The 20,393-nt window shown below is 41.1% G+C and overlaps 1 protein-coding gene across 3 annotated transcripts in view; it reads right to left on the minus strand.

The window, feature by feature from the left end:
- The window catches only part of RPTOR (regulatory associated protein of MTOR complex 1), a 296,305-nt gene that overhangs the window by 265,703 nt on the left and 10,209 nt on the right, over positions 1-20,393 (minus strand). The gene's annotated exons all lie outside the window — the stretch shown is intronic.

Raw genomic sequence — 20,393 nt, forward strand, 5'->3', positions numbered from 1 at the left:
GATAATGGAGTGGAGCTTAGGTTTTGTTTGTTTTTTTTTAACAAGGTTTGCTTTTTAGTGTCTTTTTGGCATGTCTTGACCTCTACAATGTGCGCAGAAAATGCTGACAGGCACAACTGTAAACCCATCTAAGGCTAGGTCTACACCTGACACTTTTGTGGGTCAACTTTTCTCAGCAAGGGGTGTGAAAAAAAACAAACACACCCCTGATCCACAAAAGTTTCACCAACAAAAGCACTGGTGCGGCCAGTACTATGTCAGTGGGAGATGCTCTCTCTCACCGGCACAGAGAGTGCCATGGGAGTACATGGGAGACCTCACAGCAGCACAGCTACAGGGGTACAACTATGCCGCTGTAAGGTCTGCAGTGTAGACATAGCCTACATTTAAAGTATTTCCAAACACCAGGTGATGTAGGGATATTTAAAGGTTTATATTAAACATGGTTTATGTGAGAAATAATTTATTGATTTATTGTTAATTAATACTTTAGAACTTAAGGTTTATGTTAGAAGTAAAATTGGAATGATTTATTGATTTATTGTTAAGTGATACTTTATAACTTAAGGTTTATGTTAGAAGTAAATTTGTAATGATTTATTGTTAGGAATAGCTGTGTCTGTGTGAAGCCAAAGAGATACTTTGTATAAAACTTGTTAAATGTCAATAGACTCTAAGTGCCTGTTCCCTAAGTGAAACTTTGTAGCTAAATTGGTCAATTGACTCAGCGCGCAAGCCCTCAATTGACTCTGTAAACTGCTAAATTAGGTAATTGACTCAGCGCACAAGCCGTCAATTGACCCTATGCCTCAGGCAAAACTGTATAATTACTACAAATAGAGACCCCCACCTCTGTAAATTCATTTTTATCTAAAGCTAAAAAGTGTATTTGAATGAGTGCCTAGTTTAACACCCCAAAAGATAAAGAGTGTATGTGAATGAGTGCCTAGTTTAAATGATGAATGAATGGTTAGGGAGTTACCAGCCTAAAAAATTCAGTGTCGGCCGAAGAAGGTGTCAAGTGGAATCAACCAGATGACCCCCGGAAGGGCGAACTGGAATCCACCCCAAGCACCTACAGAATGGAGCCAGCCACCTGCTGATTGATCAAGCAACAGCAGAATGAACAAAATGGAGCCAGCCACCTGCTGATTGATCAAGCAACAGCAGAATGAAACAACTCCCATAAACTAACATAGGGAAAAATCCCTATAAAGCTGGACTCTAAAGACTGAGGACTTTGAGTCTATGGTTCTGCTGCCAGCCTCCAGGAGCATCAGGTGCACCTGACCCGGACTCGGCTCCACTCTTGTGTACAGGGTACCTGGCCAGTATTCTGTCACAAGCAACTTTAGGCTGGTAACTATAATATCTATATAGAACCTGTATAAATAATTGTGTGAATGGGATATATAAGTAATCATAGGAATAAGTAGCCAAACAACATTGTTTGCTGTTATCTTTTATTTTATTATGGTATTAACAATAAATGTGGCATCTTTGCCTTGTCCCCTTTAATAAGATCCTGCTTGTTTTTACTAGTCTAATATAATTGGTATAACAGTGACAATCCAAGACAGACATAATTAGCATTACAAATTTATAAATGCCAGCAGCCACAGAGTTAAGGAACTTAGTCCACTAATCCTAGGGCTATAGCTTGCTTTCCTGTCCATGTAAGATCTGCTCTGAGTGACAGTCAAGTTATTACCTCAGTTACTATAATTCCTGTCAAGCACCAAATAAGAAACTGGCCTTCCAAACATCCTCTGTTCTCAGAACTGTGTGTGTTTCTCCATTTTAACATTCTAGAAAAGGTCAGCTATTTAGTACTGACTCCCCTCTCCCAAGTATATAAATCCTGACTTCACCCTCAATGTAACTTGACCTATTTATGACATCCAGGACACTTGCCTCTAAGTATCAGGAGAGAAAAATGTAACAAAACAGAGACCAAAACTAAGGACACAGTACCAATTCATTCTGTGGGATGAGGGGCCTGTGTGCACCCCGGTACTCATATAGGCCTTGTTCCCCACTCCCTGGCACCATTACTTATACCCGTGCAATGTACCCTTCTGCCAATCTTAAATAAATGTGGATTCTCTCTCTACCACCTCCTGGCTCTCACAAAGCCACACAGTTATGGAATATCATACACAAGAGAGTTGTATGGAATTAGAGATATACAGGATACCACTTAATTCTACAAGAAAAAGAATTTGTTAAAGACTACGCTCCTTCCCCCAATTTTTAGTATCTAACTAGCAGCTTTATTTAAAATATGGGCTTTGGGGAACATGGCAAACAAACCCATTTCACGCAGATGAGGATCATGCCCTTTTGTGAAACAACTACCACAGTGTATTGTAATTGCAGTAAGCCCCAAGCAAGGAGCCAGTCCCAGAACCATGACAAGGTTAGCTATACCTCTATTTAGATAGCTTATGTATTGTTAATGAACGCATCACTAGGGCACCCAAGTGCCGGTGAAGCCTACCGATATTGTGCAAAGCCTCACTGATGTTAGCCAGTAACATGCATGAGCATCATGCTGCAAGTATCTACAATGGACTATTACTGCAGGTAGTAGATGAATTCGCAGGCTAAGCAACTCCCTCTTGAAATCAAAGGGCTGTATTTTCCAGTACAGTGCAGTCATAACATCTACTGTTAACAGGAGTCATTCATACCACTCTATGTACTACAATAAAAGTGTGACACACACACCCTCATTAAGCCCCTAAAAAAGTAAAGGTTTTCTGTTTGCTGCAGACAGACTTTTTCCCCAATGGGTTATCATTAACTCTAACCCTTGCAAAACAACAAAACCAACAGGCCTTTTACCAACTAAACTAATAGTTTAGTCAGTTTCGTATATTTGGTATTTTAAAAGCAAAGAAACAGAACTAACTTGTCAAGCAGTTTAATTCCATATTTCATGCTACATACATTTTCTTTCACTGCAACTGTGCATACTGTGCAGCATGTGAGGTCACATGAAGACCTGACAGCAAATATTCTCTGATTACTCGAGACTGTCCACCCCTCAAACATTTAACTCCATTAAAAAATATTTTTTTGTCAAAATAATTAGAAAAAAGGAAAACAGAAAGCAGAAACCGAGAGGAGAATTCAAAACTGTGCTTCAGGAAGAAGGTACTTAAAGGACCTGACTTTTTTGCATGGTATTTCTCTGCCTTTTTATATTTACAGATACTGTTAATGATGATTTGAGACACAGTTTAAAAAGCTTTTGCATTCACCTCTTAATAAGCTCTGAAATAAAAGTGGGATAGAAGCCCTGAAACAAAATAAAATTGCAGATGAAGAAAAGTTATCTAACATTGCCTGTAACTATCTGAAGGCTCTGGAACTAAACTCAGTCCCACCAAAATTAGTGCAAATCCATTACTACTAGTAATTTTCAGCTACAGAAATCCCTAATGTAATTAATAAAAATGAGTATGATTAAAGAGCAGAGACTTTATCACCACAAGGATGCCTCACTTTTTCTGCTTTAGTAAACCTGAAAGCAATTCCTGTTCAGAATGAAAACTTCAGAGACAGCTACACCGCCCCAACTCCACCCAAAGGTATGTCTACACTGCAATTAAAAATCCACAATTGGTCTGTGCCAGCTGACTGGGGTCAGGCTATCGGGCTTTTTAACTGCAGTGTTGATGTCCAGTCTCAACATGGGAGGTAGACTCTAGGACCCTGAGAGATGGGAGGGTCCCAGAACTTGGGTTGAACATATATACTGGCTACATTGCAATTAAACAGCCCCACAGCCAGAGTCTGAGGAGCCCAAGTCAGCTGGCATGGACCAGCTGCAGGTACCTAATTGCAGTGTATGACTTGTTTTGTCATAAGTACAAATTTTTAAAAGGGACTGTCAGTGCTTTATCATGTAGCCTCAGTAAAGCAATCAGCAAGTTAGTGTCCATAAATTTATTGATGAAATTTCTAGTTTTAAGTTAGGGCTCCACTTAAAATTTCAGAATGGGCATTTTTTTGACCACATGCCGAAACATCTGAAATTACAAGACTACACCTCTACCCCGATATGATGTCACCTGATATAACACGAATTTGGATATAACGTGGTAAAGCAGCACTCCAGGAGGGCAGGGCTGCATGCTCTGGTGGATCAAATCAAGTTCGATATAACGCGGTTTCACCAATAATGCGGTAAGATTTTTTGGCTCCTGAGGACAGCGTTGTATCAAGGTAGAGGTGTACTAGAACAAGTTTCAAATCACAGGCTCCATCATATTATAAAGCTAAATATCTAAGAGTTGATAACTAGAGACTGATTTTTTTCCTTCGTCTCAATAAGTGAATTCACAAAAATGTCATTTCTAACTAAAATAAGCAAGTGCAATGTGCACAAAAAAATAATGTATTCTGACAATTTATTTTAAAAAGCTATGGGCACCCATACCAACATTAAGTACACAGGTTAGGATTAATTTCCAACATAAGATATCCCATGGACCCACCCAAATTGGGTCTCCCGCATCATCCTATAAAATTTAGTCTGTCTACTTGCCCAATGTGGTGCATTGAAACCTGTGTTAAAATTATAAACTATTGCTTTAAATTCTATGGGGTTTTCCTGGACCTACTTGCAGGCTAGAGGGCTGTTTAGAGAAGCATCAAGCAGAGTTTTCAGCAGTCAGTCTGCAACAGCCAGCCTAGAACAAGGTAGTGGGAGGTGTGCCTCTATGCCTGAGGCAGGAACAGCGCTAGGGGTTTTAGCGCCCAAAGCGCACGGCAATTTCGCCACCCCGCGCCCTGGTCCCGCGGCTCCGGTGGAGCTGCCGCAGTCGTGCCTGCGGGAGGTCCACTGGAGCCACAGGAGCAGCTGACCATCCGCAGGCACGACTGCGGCAGCTCCACTGGAGCCGCCTGCCGCCCCCTCCGGCAACATGCCGCTCACCAATAATCCTGGTGCCCTAGGCAATTGCCTAGGCCGCCTAAATGGAAGCGCTGGCCCTGGCCTTAGGGCCTGCTTTGTGTCGCCAGTTTTGGTTCTTGTGTTAAGATTCTGATTCTAAGACAAAGTGTGTTAGGTTGCAACCTTCTAGAAAGAGTACTTTGTATTTTTATCTAAAATTCTCTGTATGTATGCCATGAGCATAACACTCAGAAAAAGCCTTAGGGAAAATAATGACATGACATTTCTCTTTATATCCATTTATACATTTGCGAGGTTTGGGGAGGGGTGGGGGGGGGAAGGGAGTTGCAGATATTTTATACAGAGAAGTCCAGAATAGCTAAGCTTTCCATGAGTAACTCTCCAACAAGCCTCTGTGGTGACGTGTCACCAAAATTTTATTAAGCAGCTCCTTGACATTTTGTTTAACAGCAGGCAATATTTGAAATTTTCCCTACATAAAATGTCTGTCCCATCCACACGGGAATTTCTCTAAATAAGTAAGTAAATAAAAAACCAGTAAGCCCCTCCTTTTTCCCTTGCAATTCATCCTTCCACACCACTTTCAAGCAATAATGCTCTCTTCCCCAGCACCTCATAGAGACTCCCCTACCTCACAGAAGTTTCTCCAAGCAGCAAGTATGGCAAGGGGGTTGCCCTGTGGCCTCTGGCTGCAAGACTGATGTCTGATATGAAGAATGGGTCCCTACTGCTTCTTAAGTTGGGAGAATTCATATTGGGTTTGCCCTAGGTGGTTGTGATCTCTAAGCTCCCCTCAATACAGGCTCTTTATGCTCTGAGCTAAGACTGGACAGGCAGCATCTTTAGACACCTACTCAGTGCAACAGCACCTTGGTTCCTCTGCCTTCTCACACTGCAGGAGTGGGTGGTAGAGTCCAAGTGTGAGCTCCTAGCACAGGAGTAAGCAACCTATGGCACATGTGCCGAAGGCGGCACACGAGCTGATTTTTAGTGGCACTCACACTGCCCAGGTCCTGGCCACCGGTCCGGGGGGCTCTGCATTTTAATTTAATTTTAAATGAAGCTTCTTAAACATTTTTAAAACATTATTTACTTGACATACAACAATAGTTTAGTTATATATTATAGACTTATAGAAAGAGACCTTCTAAAAACACTAAAATGCATTACTGTTACACGAAACCTTAACTTAGAGTGAATAAATGAAGACTCGGCACAGCACTTCTGAAAGGTTGCTGACCCCTGTCCTAGCACATGAGTGAGGAATGCAGAAGGGGGTACCCATCAGACAGCTGTGGAGAAGGCTGGAAATTGTAACAAGCAGAGACAAGTAGCATTCTGAGGGGAAAGAAACATTTTTTCTTTCTCTACTCATCCCCATTTTAAAGCAATTCTTAGTCACCACGATTCCATCACCATGCATAAAGCAGGGCCAGCTCCAGGCACCAGCTTACCAAGCAGGTGCTTGGGGCGGCAACTCCAGAGTCGGGCGGCACTTTAAGGTATTTGGTGGCAATTCGGCGGAGGGTCCTTCACGCCCGCTCGTAGTGAAGGACCTCTCGCTGAATTGCCGCAGATCGCGATCGCGGCTTTTTTTTTTTTTTTTTTTTTTGGCTGCTTGGGGCAGCAAAACCCCTGGAGCCGGCCCTGCATAAAGCCAGCTTAAGTATTTTGAAGAGGAATAACAAGATGATTCACTGTGACAGCCCAGATTTAACTGACTCATTTTTATATCAAGAGTGGGTAAAGGGGAAGGAAAATCTGCTGCACAAATAGATTCACCCAGTTGCTTGTTCCTTTCAGGCCCAGCAGTCGGTTTAAATTTCCAACCCTCTTTTAAAAAAGAGACTTAGAAATTTAGAGCTTAATTCTCAATTTCCCTGCACCCAGTACAGTCATTTAGGCCAGAGCACAATGAGCACAAAATGCTGCCATTCTGATTTGGTAGCAGTTTACACTCACTTGCACCAGGGTGAGTGACAGCAAAAAACGCAAGCCAAGGCAGAATCTGGCCCTTATTCTGGTTTTATAATAGAGATTCTCTTTCATGTGGCCTAAAGGTCAGATCAATTAACGAGGGGCACATGCAAACCCTTACAAAGCCTCTCCAGCTCACCAGTGGTATTTACAAGGGAAAGAGATTCTTCAAGGAAACAGCTCTCAGTTTCAAGGAGGCTTTTTTACGAAGTTTGAGAAAAATCATGTATACAATTATGAACAAATTATTTTTCTGGGGAGATACAATTTAATAGAATGCAAAGAAAAAACTTGAAGTTTAATATTAATAATTCATATGCCCCTGCCGGTACTCTGCAGCCATCTGTAGCCCAAAAGGTCAGTTCCTGCTGTGACTGTGGTGACAGCATGAGCTAGATTCCTGCATCAGCTCCTTTTGAGCGTGTGTTTCTCTTTTTTATCCTCAGTTTTCTGCACTTCTAGCATGGAATTTCATCAGATGTGTACCCATGTCCAACATGCTCCCCACTTCTGTGCTTTTATTTACCCAATGAAAACAGCTACTAAGCAAAGTTCAAGGACAGTCATTAATGCAAATAAAGCTTATAATAAAATAGATTTTTAACTACTAGACTAATAGTTTACTTCATAAGCACTTCTCTGGACTGGTACTATAGATATATTAGCAGCATAAATCAATATGCAACATACACTTATACACTATTTACTTGCTCTGAGTTCAGCAAGATCCTGCTCTGAACATAAAGAAATACTATTAACCAATAAAATGTAGACCACTGAGCTCAGACTCTGAAGGTGCCGGCAGAAGTCCAAGGTAATCATGCACGACAGAACCACTCAACAGAAGATTAAAAACTCCAGCGTCAATGAGGCTTATCCACTCCTTTTGGCACAGTTAACTCTCAATGCTTTTATGACACTGCTTTGTCTAGTAATAGCACATTGGTGTTTCTTGGCTCTTGGTGAACAGATGTGACAACCAGTGAGGAAAAGAAACCAGCATGAAACAAGTTAATATTTGAATATATGACTGCAAACTCTTGCTCTTCAGTCTTTACACTTCCCCACTGGCCCTTATACAAAATGCAAAATGACACAGCTAAAGACATCTTCCACTGCATCATCCCCCTCTCTGGTTCACTGCAATGGTTTTCTTTCTTTTTGCGTATGAAATGTAAGCTCCTCATTGGGGTCCTCAAAGTGGAAATTGCAGAACATCTCTCTGAAGATCCAGTTGGCCAAATGGAATGGAAAGATGTACAGGACAGACCTGGGGATGGCTGCTCGGCCCAACCAATAAGGAAATCAATCTAGCCCACAAAGAGATCTTCAATCCTATAAGGGAGATAGGTGATCCTTATTGGGGATTCAATACTAAGAAGAATGAAAAGAATGTTCTGCAAGGAACAGCCAGACTACAAGATGATGAGCTGTCTTCCCAGAGCCTAGACATCACTCTAAGATTGGAGAGGCTTCTGAAGTCGACAGGCAAGAATCCACCAGTAATGGTGTATATCGGCACCAAAGACAATGCATTATGGGATATCTCACAGATTATGGATGACATCAGGGAAATTGGAAGGATGTTGAAGATAATCCAAATGATTTTTTCTTGGATACCCTTCCCATCCCACAAGGCTGTACAGTCTGGATGGCATCAGTCACAGATCCTAGTGAGCACATTTTCCTGGTCAGGCTCTAGGATTCCAAGCCTCTTGCTCTGGATTCCCAAGAGTGTTTCAAGCTCCAGGAGCCTGAATGGTGTCCAGCCACTTCCCCACATTCAGGATCCCAAGGCACACACCTATCAGGTGTACCCCTCCCCTCACACATTGGAACCCATGGGCCTGCCCCCTAGCCCCTCTGGGCACAGTGCTGACTCTTTGGACTTCCGAGTACTTGAGCACCCCCTCCCAGAATTCCATCCCAAGATATGGAGCCTCTGGTCTACAATTTAACTCCCTCTGGGGCACACAGTAGTTGTGAAGCAGTCAACACAAACACACCTTGTTTAATCTATCAACTTTATGCTCTTTATATTTAATTGTGCGCAGGAGAGTTCAGATCACACAAAACAATGCAACATCCCAAACGCATTGTCCCTCACTAGCTCACCTTCTCTTGGAAGATCATATGTATCCCATCAGTAAGTCAGGCAGGCAGGCAGGGTCTTCTACCCCATCGCCCACCCCGCCCCTGCAGCAGTCTCTCAACTTATTCTAGTGAAGATGGCTCCCTCTTGCTCCTGGTCTGCAAGCTGCTGGATTTCCAGATGCACTCCATCCCTCTTCCTGCTGCAGCTTCTCCTGCTCTAGCTTTGAACTGTCCAAAACTCCTGTTGCAGTGGTGTACTCCCTCCAAATTAGTGATCAACATTACCCAAAAGACCCACTGTAGTGTGAATTCAATACTACAGTACTATATATTCATATTTAAACAGTATGATGGGAAATATTTAGTTATTACATATATCATTCTTACAGCAAAATAATAATACTTGGTCAGTCACTTTATCAACTACAACTGGTTAATAACATAGTAAAAGCATCCTGATTGATTAATAATTAAATCACACAGTGTTTCAATATTATGTGCTGCAAAGAACCGCAGGAGACGCATTAAAGAACCACGTGCATCTCGTGAGCCTGCATCGGAGTATCACTGTTGTAAAATAACCATCTATCACATAGTCCAGCTTGCCAGGCTGGCAAGACAGACTGGAATGCCCAAGGGGACTGTCTGTGACTCCATGGTAAGACTGTTGTAGTGCTTTAGGAGTTCACAGTTGTAACTGGGTTAGTGAAAGCTAATTACAGAACCAGTTTGGGGTTTCTGCCCTGAAACTGGCATTCATGGCAGTGTGGCAGTAACTGCCCCCTCCTCACAACCAGGTCCCCATTTTCTTACTTAATCCCTAATTTGAACGGAAATCTCAGCAGTTCCCTTTTTCAGAATGCCCCAAAACCTTCTCCCAGATGCTTCAGAGAAAGTTTAAATTTTTGCAACAAAGTTTGTTGACACTGTTCACAATTTTTATAATCTTCTGTGTTCATAAGGGTGAAAGTGTTCATTACTTTCATGGACAAAAAGCCTCGGAGCCAGATATCTGAGTAACATATGCTGGAGGTCTCATGCTTCCACTACTAAAACAGCCTCAGAATGTATACATATTACAGATGACAATTTCCTAACTCGAGGGGTGTTGCATCCAATATGGGAGGGAGATTTAAATTGGACCTCATCTGGGCAGCTCAATCAGAATGAAGTCCAAACTGCGGTGGGTAGCTTTACAGGGCCAGTTTCACAAAGCTGAAAGAAATGATGAGTCAAATCAGTTGGGAGAAAGAATTTAAATGGAAAATTGTGAATAATAATTGGGAATTGTTTAAGAACATTTCACTAGATACCCCAAAAGCCATATTTCCACAATCAAAAAGGAGGCCACACTAGTTAAAAAATAACAAATGGGCTTAGTAAGGAAATAAGGGCAGCTATAAAAAGAACATTATTTATATATAGATGTGGCGATATAAAAACAAATTGAAAAGAGAGAAGTAGATAGTAATTAATATAAAACAGAAGCTAGGAATTGCAGAAAATTAATAATGGAAGCAAAAGAACACAAGGAGAAATTTATGGCCAATCATTTAAGGACAAGCAGCAGCAGGTTTTTTTAAAGTACACTGTATTAGGAACAAAACGAATCCTAACAATATTATTGGTCCACTTCTAGATGGAAATGGTAGAATTGTCAATAATAGTGCAGAAAAGGCAGAAGAATGAGATAAATATTTCTGTTCTGTATTGGGGAGAGGGGGATCAAATGAGGTATTCATATCATGATGATAATGAAACTTTTCATTCCAATAGTAGCTCAGGAGGACATTAAACAGTAGCTACTAAAGTTAGACATTTTCAGATCAGCAGGTCTGGACAACTTACATCCAAGACTTTTAAAAGAGCCGGCCTAGGAGCTCACTGGACCATTAAAGTTGGTCTTCAATAACTCTTGGAACATTGGAGAAGTTCCAGAGGATGGGAAGAAAGCTAATGTGTCTATATTTAAAAGTGGTAAATGGGACAATCAACATAATTATAGGCATATCCGCCTTACATCATTCTCAGGCAAAATACTGGAATGACTGATACTGGACTCAATCACTAGAGAATTTAAGGAGGGTAATATAATCAATGCCAATCAAGACAGGTTTATGGAAAAAAGATCCTATCAAACAAATCTGGGTTTTTTATTGAGATTACAGATTTGGTTGATAAAAGTCACAGTGTCATTTACACTTCTGTAAGACATTTGACTTGGTATTGCACAGAATCTTAATCAAAAAACTAGAATGATACAAAATTAACACTGCAAGCATTAAATGGATTAAAACAAGCTAATTAACAAGTCTGACAACGTGGGTGAGGTAATATCTTTTACCGGAACAACTGCTAGTGACAGAGACAAGCTTTCAAGCTACAATGTAATTGTAAATGAGGAATCATCATTGAGTAGGTAGGTTTCTAGTGGGCTTTTGCAATGCAGTTCTTGACCCTGTGCAATTTAACATTTTTATCAATGACCTGGAAGAAAATCTAAAACCATCACTGATAAAATACCTACATGGGGAACAAAAGATCGATAATGGGTTCTTCAATCTATCAGATAAAGGTGTAAAAAGATCCAGTATCTGAAGCTAGACATATTCAGATTGGAAATAAATTCAGAATGCATTATACAGGAGGTCAGACTAGATTATTACAGTGGTCCTTTCTGGCCTTATAATCAATGAATCTTTATTTTTCTGAGGGCTACACCATCCCCTCCCATGTTCACATTTCAGCACATTTCTTCCTCTGTCTTGTACTCCACTCAATCTTCTGCTTTTACTACTCTGTGTCAGTCAATTTTGAACCATTTTCATATCACCCATTACGTCTGGAATAGCCTCCATGTCAAGCAACCTCCTTTCCTTCTTCAGTTTTGTCCTTAAAACTCACTCTTTTCATTTAGCCTTCCAATGCTTATCTCCTTTCTGGTGCACTCAGTATCTTAATTTATCCTCCACACTTTTTCTCTGCTCCCTATATCCCTGACAACGCCACAGGACTTCATGGGGAACAGGAAGCATCGTGAAGCAGGGACTGTTTTATCCTCTTGGATGGGAACCCGAGTCATAGCTGGGAGTGCCTAAAGGGGAGGACTAGTTCTTTAAATGACAGGCTAGTATTTTGAGCTCAGGAGAGCAAACAGGAGAAAGGCATGAATCCCAAATTAATCCAGGCACTTAAATCAGGGAGTAGAGAGGAAGAAAATTAGCGATGACTGAGTGAGCTCCCCAGGACTGTACAGTGCCTTTCTCCCAAATGACACACAAGCAGTTGAGCACTTCAAGGGGCTTAACTTCCTGCTGCTGACCTACCCCGGAAGGAAGGAAAGAAAGGAAAAATAGTTTTGACTTGACCATGTGGGAAGACACTCCAGCTGCTTTCGGAGGCATAAGCTATGCTGCACATTGCTCCCTTGTACCAGCTCTCAAATCATGCTCCAGACACCAAGACATATACAGAGGAAGAAAAACATTCCAATTATAACTTTCTAACACAAACCCTAGTTTACACATTCCTGGGAGATTGTTTCTTTTTGCTGTTCTGCAGACTATACAGCCAGTTACATTAACAACAGCTATTTCCTGCAGTAGCTCATATTAACACAAAACTAAGCAAAAAATCACAAGTTAAAAATACCGGCTGAGGTGTCATTGGCAAAACCACTGGGACAAGAAAACTAAGAAGGGACACATTTTGCCAAGTGACAGTGATACAGACTTATTACTCTGCGAAATGTAAATCCTCCCTGTATAATAAAACAGAAGCAGGTTATTGCACCGCATTACTTCTCCACGGACATGAACGACATTTATAGGAAGGTTTCACAATCCTTTAAAGAAAAAGCATCCACAAAAGATTCTGTTGAGGAGAATGTTAATTGCAGACCAAACTGGCTTTAGTTAAAGAAAATCCATCGTACAATAGCTATAGTCATACAAGAGGGAACTTACAGAGGAAAGGTAAAGTCCAAAAACAGAATCAATTCAGAGCCAATCTGGTTTTCGGTTTCCTTGCATCACAGGAAACACCATTCAGGTCTTCAACACGCATATCCAGCTCTTTAAAAGGTCAGCTGTCCAAGAAGAGTAGAAAGGATGCCTGGGCAAGTGGGCTGAATATGGGGCCAAGGAGTTGCTAGCTTCTTCTCTCTAGGTAAGGTTCAGAAGAGAAGCTAAGTAACCCAGGATCACTGAGTTGTTTTTTAGGTGAGGAGTGGAAGGAGAGCAACATGGGTGTTGCTTCTTGTCCTTTAAGAGAAGGGGAAGAAGGAGCAGAGTGCCCACAGTTGCTACACTTTTCTGGTAGGAGTGGGTAGCGGGGAACAGACTAGCCCATATAAAGAAGAGATTTACTACACCAAGCGCTTCCTATGAGCCCAGGAGAGTGGCAACCCCCAGGGGAGCCCTTCAGAGAGGGTATGGGGACTAGAATGCACTAGCTAGAATTCAGTAAGTAGAATGCACAATTTGGAGGGAGCAGGAGAGGGGACAAGAACTGATTCAAGTGGGAGGGAAGCACAGTTAATTGGTGAGAGAGAAAAGACGTGACAATTTAAGTTAAGTAGTTGTGTATTCAGGGACATGGTCTTAATAAGGCTATGTACACACTACAGCTTATGTCGGTACAAGTTATGTTGCTCAGGGGTGTGAATAAGCCACCCCCTGAAGACAAAAATTACACTGACCTAAGTACCAGTGTGGAAAGTGCTAAGTCAACAGGAGAGCTCTCTCCTGGGGGCTTGCAGGGGTTCTCAAAATTCACTGCACCACACCCCTCTTCTGACAACAAAAATTACTACACAACCTCAGGAGGAGAGACGGAAGCCTGAGCCCACCCAAGCCCTGCCGCCCTGGCTGGGGGGGCTAAAGCCCAAAGGCTTCAGCCCAAGGCAAGGGGCCTGTTACCTAAGCCCCTGGGCTGAAATCCTCCAGCTTTGGCTTCAGCCTTGGACTTGGGTTTCGGCTTCAACGCCGGGCCCCAGAAAACCCAAGCCAGCCCTGGTAACCCCCTTAAAACAGGGTCACAAGTTGTAAGAACCACTTAGAGCATCTGCACTATAGCAGTGCAGCTGCACCGTTGTAAGCTCTGTAGTGTAGCCATAGCTTAAGTGGTAGCACAAGTACCTTCCACCTGAATAAGAGTCAAGGAGCTTTTCAGGCCCTGGGCATACCTCATTAATCAGCATCACACACCACAGCAAAAAGACAGGTCTCGTCACTATATCTAGTCTGTGCTTATGGTATGTACAACTCATCACCTTGTTAAAATTAAAAGGTTTAATAGAAGTGAGGTGTTCACAGAATGTTCCTGACACCCCATTAAAAAAAGTCAAGTGGAACATGATATAAGCAACTTGGGTGTGGCAGGTTTACTGGGGAATTCTTTAACTGCACTTAAGAGCTACTCACATAATTAAAAGCAGTAAATATTCCTCCGTTTTCAGAACAGAATAGAATAAATTTCTAGTTACTCTAGAAAAAATTCTGAAGGACTAGAGCAGTGGCTATCAGCCTTTCCAGATTACTGTACCCCTTTCAGGTGTCTGATTTGTCTTGCATACCCCCAAGTTTCATCTAATTTAAAAACTACTTGCTTACAAAATCAGAAATAAAATTACAAAAAAGTGTCTCAGCCCACTATTACTGAAAAATTGCTTATTTTCACCATATAATTATAAAATAAATCCACTGGATTATAAATATTCTACTTACATTTCAGTGTATAGTATAGAGAGCAATATAAACAAGTCATTGTCTCCATGAAATTTTAGTTTGTACTGACTTTACTAATGCTTTTTATGTAGCCTGTTGGAAAATTACGCAAATATCTAGATGAGTTGATGTACTCTCTAGAAGATGCCTACGAACCCCTGGTTGAGAATGACTGGAGTAGAGGGTCATTGCAACAGCAAGCACTCAGCGCCCAGCTCAAAAAACTTTCAAGTCCAAAAAAGAATGAAGAATGTGTGTGACTCATGTTGGAGACTACCAAAGCCAATACTAGAAGAAATCTGTGAGCCACCCTTCCAATTCCCTACTTGTGTAGGGAGAGGGAGAGAGGGAAGAAAGAGAATTAGAGAAGCATTTACAAAGCATTTCAAAAAGGTTCACGTAACCTCCTGTCTGTCAACTACCAAAATATACACAATGCCAACATAAAAAAAAGTGGTAGTTGTCAGAAGAACAGATGTTTCCCAGTTTTCTCCAGAAGAGCTTCATGTGACACAGCGCACTACCACCTGCCTATATACCACTGCACTAGAGTGCTATCGGTATTTACTAAAATTTGCCACACTTGAGAAACAAGAGGAAAAAATTCTCACCCCGAGAGACATTTTAATTAAAATATGCAATTTACAATTAAAGTCCAGCACTTCTATACTGATTTTAGGTTTCTGTAGACACACGCGATGGGGCATTAGCAACCTACTCCAAAACAGACATCAGTGATTTTAAGCAGCAATAACACTGCACAACTCCACTCCACTCTGCCATATGCTCATTTACTTTCAGTGCTGGAATGTTGGTTTTATCAGCTATGCTAATCTTTCTCCAAAAGAAAACAAACATTCTACACACGCAATATATGCTCCCCTCCTCTCAAAAACTTAACATCCTGTTTCCCTTTTTCGAACTTAGCTGCTAGTCAAATTTCAGTGCCCTGCAGATGTTCGAGGTGGAAGTGGAAATGTATGGAGTGTGATATTTTCTCTGCTGCGATCTTCTTGCATCTGAGAAATGTATGTAATGAATTTAAAAAGTCCTGCTTCTCCAAGTACAGGAGGAACCAAGAACAAAAGGAGCATTTTCATCACTTATAGCCCCAAGCCTCTTTAGCCAACAGCAGACCCAAAAGCTCTCTCTCTCTAGCTCAGGGGTAGGCAACCTATGGCACGCGAGCTGATTTTCAGTGGCACTCACTGCCAGGGTCCTGGCCATTTGTCCTGAGGGCTCTGCATTTTAATTTAATTTTAAATGAACCTTCTTAAACATTTTAAAAACCTTATTTACTTTACATACAACAATAGTTTAGTTATATATTATAGGCTTATATAAAGAGACCTTCTAAAAATGTTAAAATGTATTACTGGCACGCGAAACCTTAAATTAGAGTGAATAAATGAAGAGTCGGCACACCACTTCTGAAAGGTTTCCAACCCCTGCTCTAGCTTTTTCCAGGGTCACACTGCACTTACAAGCTATTGCGTGGCTTTCTTCCTGCCTCAGTCTCTCTCAGTTTCTGTTCCCATCAACAAGATTTTAACTCAACCCATAACAAGGTTTCACACAGCTCACAACAACAGAAAGGGATACCCTTTTGAATGAAAAAACGAAACAGTAACAATTTGCTGTCATGCCATTCACTAATACTAAAATCTCTCCACTTTCCAAACTGCTCCTCGTCAAATTAATATCGATTTCATTTTCATCATATTAATACTGTATTTCTACAATTTATTACTCTTGGTGCAAGTATAATTAGAACCAAGTACCCTCATGGAGCTGTTTATGTGAACAAGTCTCTTGGCCATTTCTGTACAACAAACAAGTGATTTTGGTAAATTAAAAATTACATTTTTACCCCTTGCACATTGGTTGAGCTGAAATACTGAAATCAAAGAGCTCGTCACTGATTTTGTCAATCGTTGTACTAAGAGACTGACCTAAGTCAATGCACAGACAAAGGTCTGACCTGTCTCCAAATTGCTATTGTAGAAGAAGAAACTCACCATAAAGTTTGCTGGGCATGCAAGACAGTAGAGAACAAGGGTGATTAGAGCAAGGGGACTGAATAACTGTACCACTGTGTGCACTTTTACTCGGCAATTACCAACATGCCATAAATTAAAAAAACAAAGACACACAGAGATACAGCCACAGAAAGAAGGTGGGGACAGGGGGAAGGAATGCTGTTGAACAGGGCTAGATGGATTAACCTTAATATCTTCAAAATTAAGGGGACATCATTTGTAGTGTGAAGTTTGAAAGTAGCAGAACATTTTCTTCAACTATTTCAATGTAAAATTGTTTTGCTTTACATCACCATTACTGACATGAATAACTGATTATACCAAACACATGAAGGACCCTCTACTAATGTACTCTGAACTTTCATTACGGAGTTCAAATGCTGATTTCAAGTAGGATTTATTTTAAGCACCATGCAGAAAAAGGCATGCACAATTGCACACTTAACTCAATACATGATTGTGCATACAGTGTAACTACAACTTAAGCATACCATTACACACAGTTTCCATTTACAATTGTGCATACATATTTTGAAAATTAATTCCCTTACATTTCCTATATGAGTAGGGCCCTACCAAATTCATGGCCATGAAAAATGTGTCACAGACCGTGAAATCTGTATAGTATAGGGGGAAACTAGCGTTTCTCAATCTGAGGGTCTCGAAACAAAGAGGGCTGTGGGGGCGTGGGGGGTGTCACAAGGTTATTGTCTCCTTTACTTCTGCACTGCCTTCAGAGCTGGGTGGCCGGAGAGCAGCGGCTGCTGGCCAGGTTCTGAAGGCAGTGTCCCACCAACAGCGGGACAGAACTAAGGGTGGCAATACCATATCATGCCATCCTTACCTCTGCACTGCTGCTTTCGGAGCTGCGTGGCTGGAGAGTGACGGCTGCTGGCCAACAGCCCAGCTCTGAAGGCAGCAGCACAGAAGTAAGGGTGTCAGTACTACACCATATCATCCTTATTTCTGCCTCACTGCTGGCTGTGGCGCTGCCTTCAGAGGTGGGCTCCTGGCCAGCAGCCACCACTCTCTGATGGCCCAGCTCTGAAGGCAGCACCACCACCAGCAGTAAGGATGGCAATACTGCAACCCCCCTACAATAACCTTGGAAAAAGAAAAAAAAATAAACCACCACAACCCCCCTTTTGGATTAGGACCCCTATAATTAAAATGTCATGAAATTTCAGATTTAAATAACTGAAATCATGAAATTTACTATTTTTAAAATCCCATGAACATGAAATTGACCAAAATGGACCATCAATTTGGTAGGGCCCTACATATGAGAAATCAATACAGGTTAAAACAGGAGTTATCATGACTTTCCATGAAGCAGACAACTAAGCCTTGGATAAAAAACAAAAACTGCTGCATTGGTTTATTGCAATACCAAAAAAAACTCTTCCATTAGCCTAGCTCTAGGGAATTTTGGTTATATTGCAAACAACGGGATGGGGTACTTGGGAAATGTTAAACAAAATGCATGAGAGAACTATGGATTATAGACTAAGTAAATTTTCAAACTTGTATGTCCACAAACTCCCAACTGAACTGGGAAAATTCTAGAGGTGGTGACAGAGATTATCCAGTTTGAATTGCTACTACCATATCAAGATTAGACCCTTTTCTTCTAAAATGTGTGAATTAACTACTCTGATTGAAGAGTGAAGTCCTCTCTCTCTTTAGGCACAAAATGCATGTAGACATAAGCAGAAACTGCAAACTTCCCAACTCTACTGCATCAGTGCAAAACAGCAGCCTTAACTTGGAGTGATCATGTCTATGGAGAAGAGGAGATTCAATCTATAGCTTCAATAATGAGATTGCCAACAAGGCTCCCCATTAATGCCAGTTTCGGGGGTGATCTTTTGTGATATGGAGGTTTGTTCAGTAGCAGCCAGACTTACCCACCAAATCATTTTACAAATGTCACTGAAGAGCCATAACTACTTTTGGCCATAATTGAACTAAAATGGATTTCAACCATAAGCCTGGAGGTGAAAGAATTCACATCATTAGCAGTCCTCAAAGCCATCCAGTACTCTGGCGTGTTTTCTTCCTAATATCCAGAGTTTGTCTTCATTTAATGGAGACAGTTGAATCATTTGGATTTAGATCCCAGTCTAATTGACTAGCATCAGGCCTACTAAATTCTGCACACCGTTGGCACTCCATGATCACCTGTGCAATCAGTAATCACAGCGAACAACCCTGCACAGTTTGATTATAAATGTGACCTAGTGTAAGGAGACTTACAATGATTATTTCAAGCTGGAGTAATGGTCACCATCATTTATTAGATTTAAATATGAACATACATAAAACATGAGACAAAGTGTAATTTCAGTGCTAACCCTCCACTACACTTATTATGCTGCCATGTTCCATTAATATTCCTGTGAAACATGGAACGTTTAGCAACCAAGCAGTTAAGCTCTACAAATTTATTTGAATTAAGAGCATTCTTATGCAGTACTGTTGTTAATCTACATTTCTGTAGAAAACCAATTGTCTGCCTATGCCGGTTCTCCTAAAAGCAGGATTTAATTCTCACTGTGCAGGTTATAAAGCAGCAAAAAAAAGTTGTTAAAATAAAACCACTATAACTAACTCTTTTGCTCTCTGTGTATTTCAGAAATCAATATAAGTAAGATGTGGCTCAATTTAAACGTTCTGACTTTAGTAGCATCTTGTCGGTAAAAATCCAACATATTTGAGATCCTTTTATTTTAATAAAGTTTCATGACTCACTTGCTACCAAAGCTATGTGATTTAATTCAACATTCAAAGCACACTTCCAACTCCTCCTGATAAAACAATTCTTTAAATAAACAATAGATGAAAGCAGTGTCACTCTGCTGGCACACATATTCCATAGAACCAGAGCAGGAAGAATAAAACCTCTGCAAAAGCAGGCCTTCTTGATGAAAGGGGTAACGTGACAATGTTCAGTCATTTTAATTACTTTTACCAATGATCACTCTTAAAAATCAGGAAACAGAGGCTTTCCCCTTCTTACCCAATTCGTCTCTTCCAAAGAACTTCCCTTTCAGGCCTCCATGAGATCAAGCCTTATACAGCAAGAAAAAGAATGCCATCTTACTCCCAAACCCTCATGGGATAGTTTTCTGCAGCTCATAGTAAAATTAAAATCACTAGCTGGCCAAATGGTGCTACGAAGAGACCTGGATCTGGGACTGCAGGAGACAACTTCCATATTCACTATGATGGTTAACAGCCTCTGTGTATGTGTATGTGTATTTGAGGGCATGGGAAAGAATCCACAAGCACCTCTTTAAGTGTGGTCTAGAAGTGCTTTCTGTTTACCCACGAAAATCTGATAAATTAGACTGTCTCATATAGCTGTTGGCTACATCCCTAACTAATGTGCATTCTGGTTATTTACAGAAGACAAGCTTTCTATCTCAAGCTCTTCATAGACTGCTCACTGCAGTGTAAAACACAAACCAGAAGATAAACACAAATAAGACCTCTCCAACTCTCAATTCTCCCTTTTCCAATTGCTTGGGAAAGAGGGGTTTTGTAGCACACTCTGAAGGCTAACAGACCTGGCCTCTGAAGAACCAGAGATAGGAGCCAATTCCAAATGTGAGGCTCCTGAGAGAAAACAAA

This window comes from Gopherus flavomarginatus, chromosome 12, assembly GCF_025201925.1.
Source record: "Gopherus flavomarginatus isolate rGopFla2 chromosome 12, rGopFla2.mat.asm, whole genome shotgun sequence".
NCBI lineage: Eukaryota > Metazoa > Chordata > Testudines > Testudinidae > Gopherus > Gopherus flavomarginatus.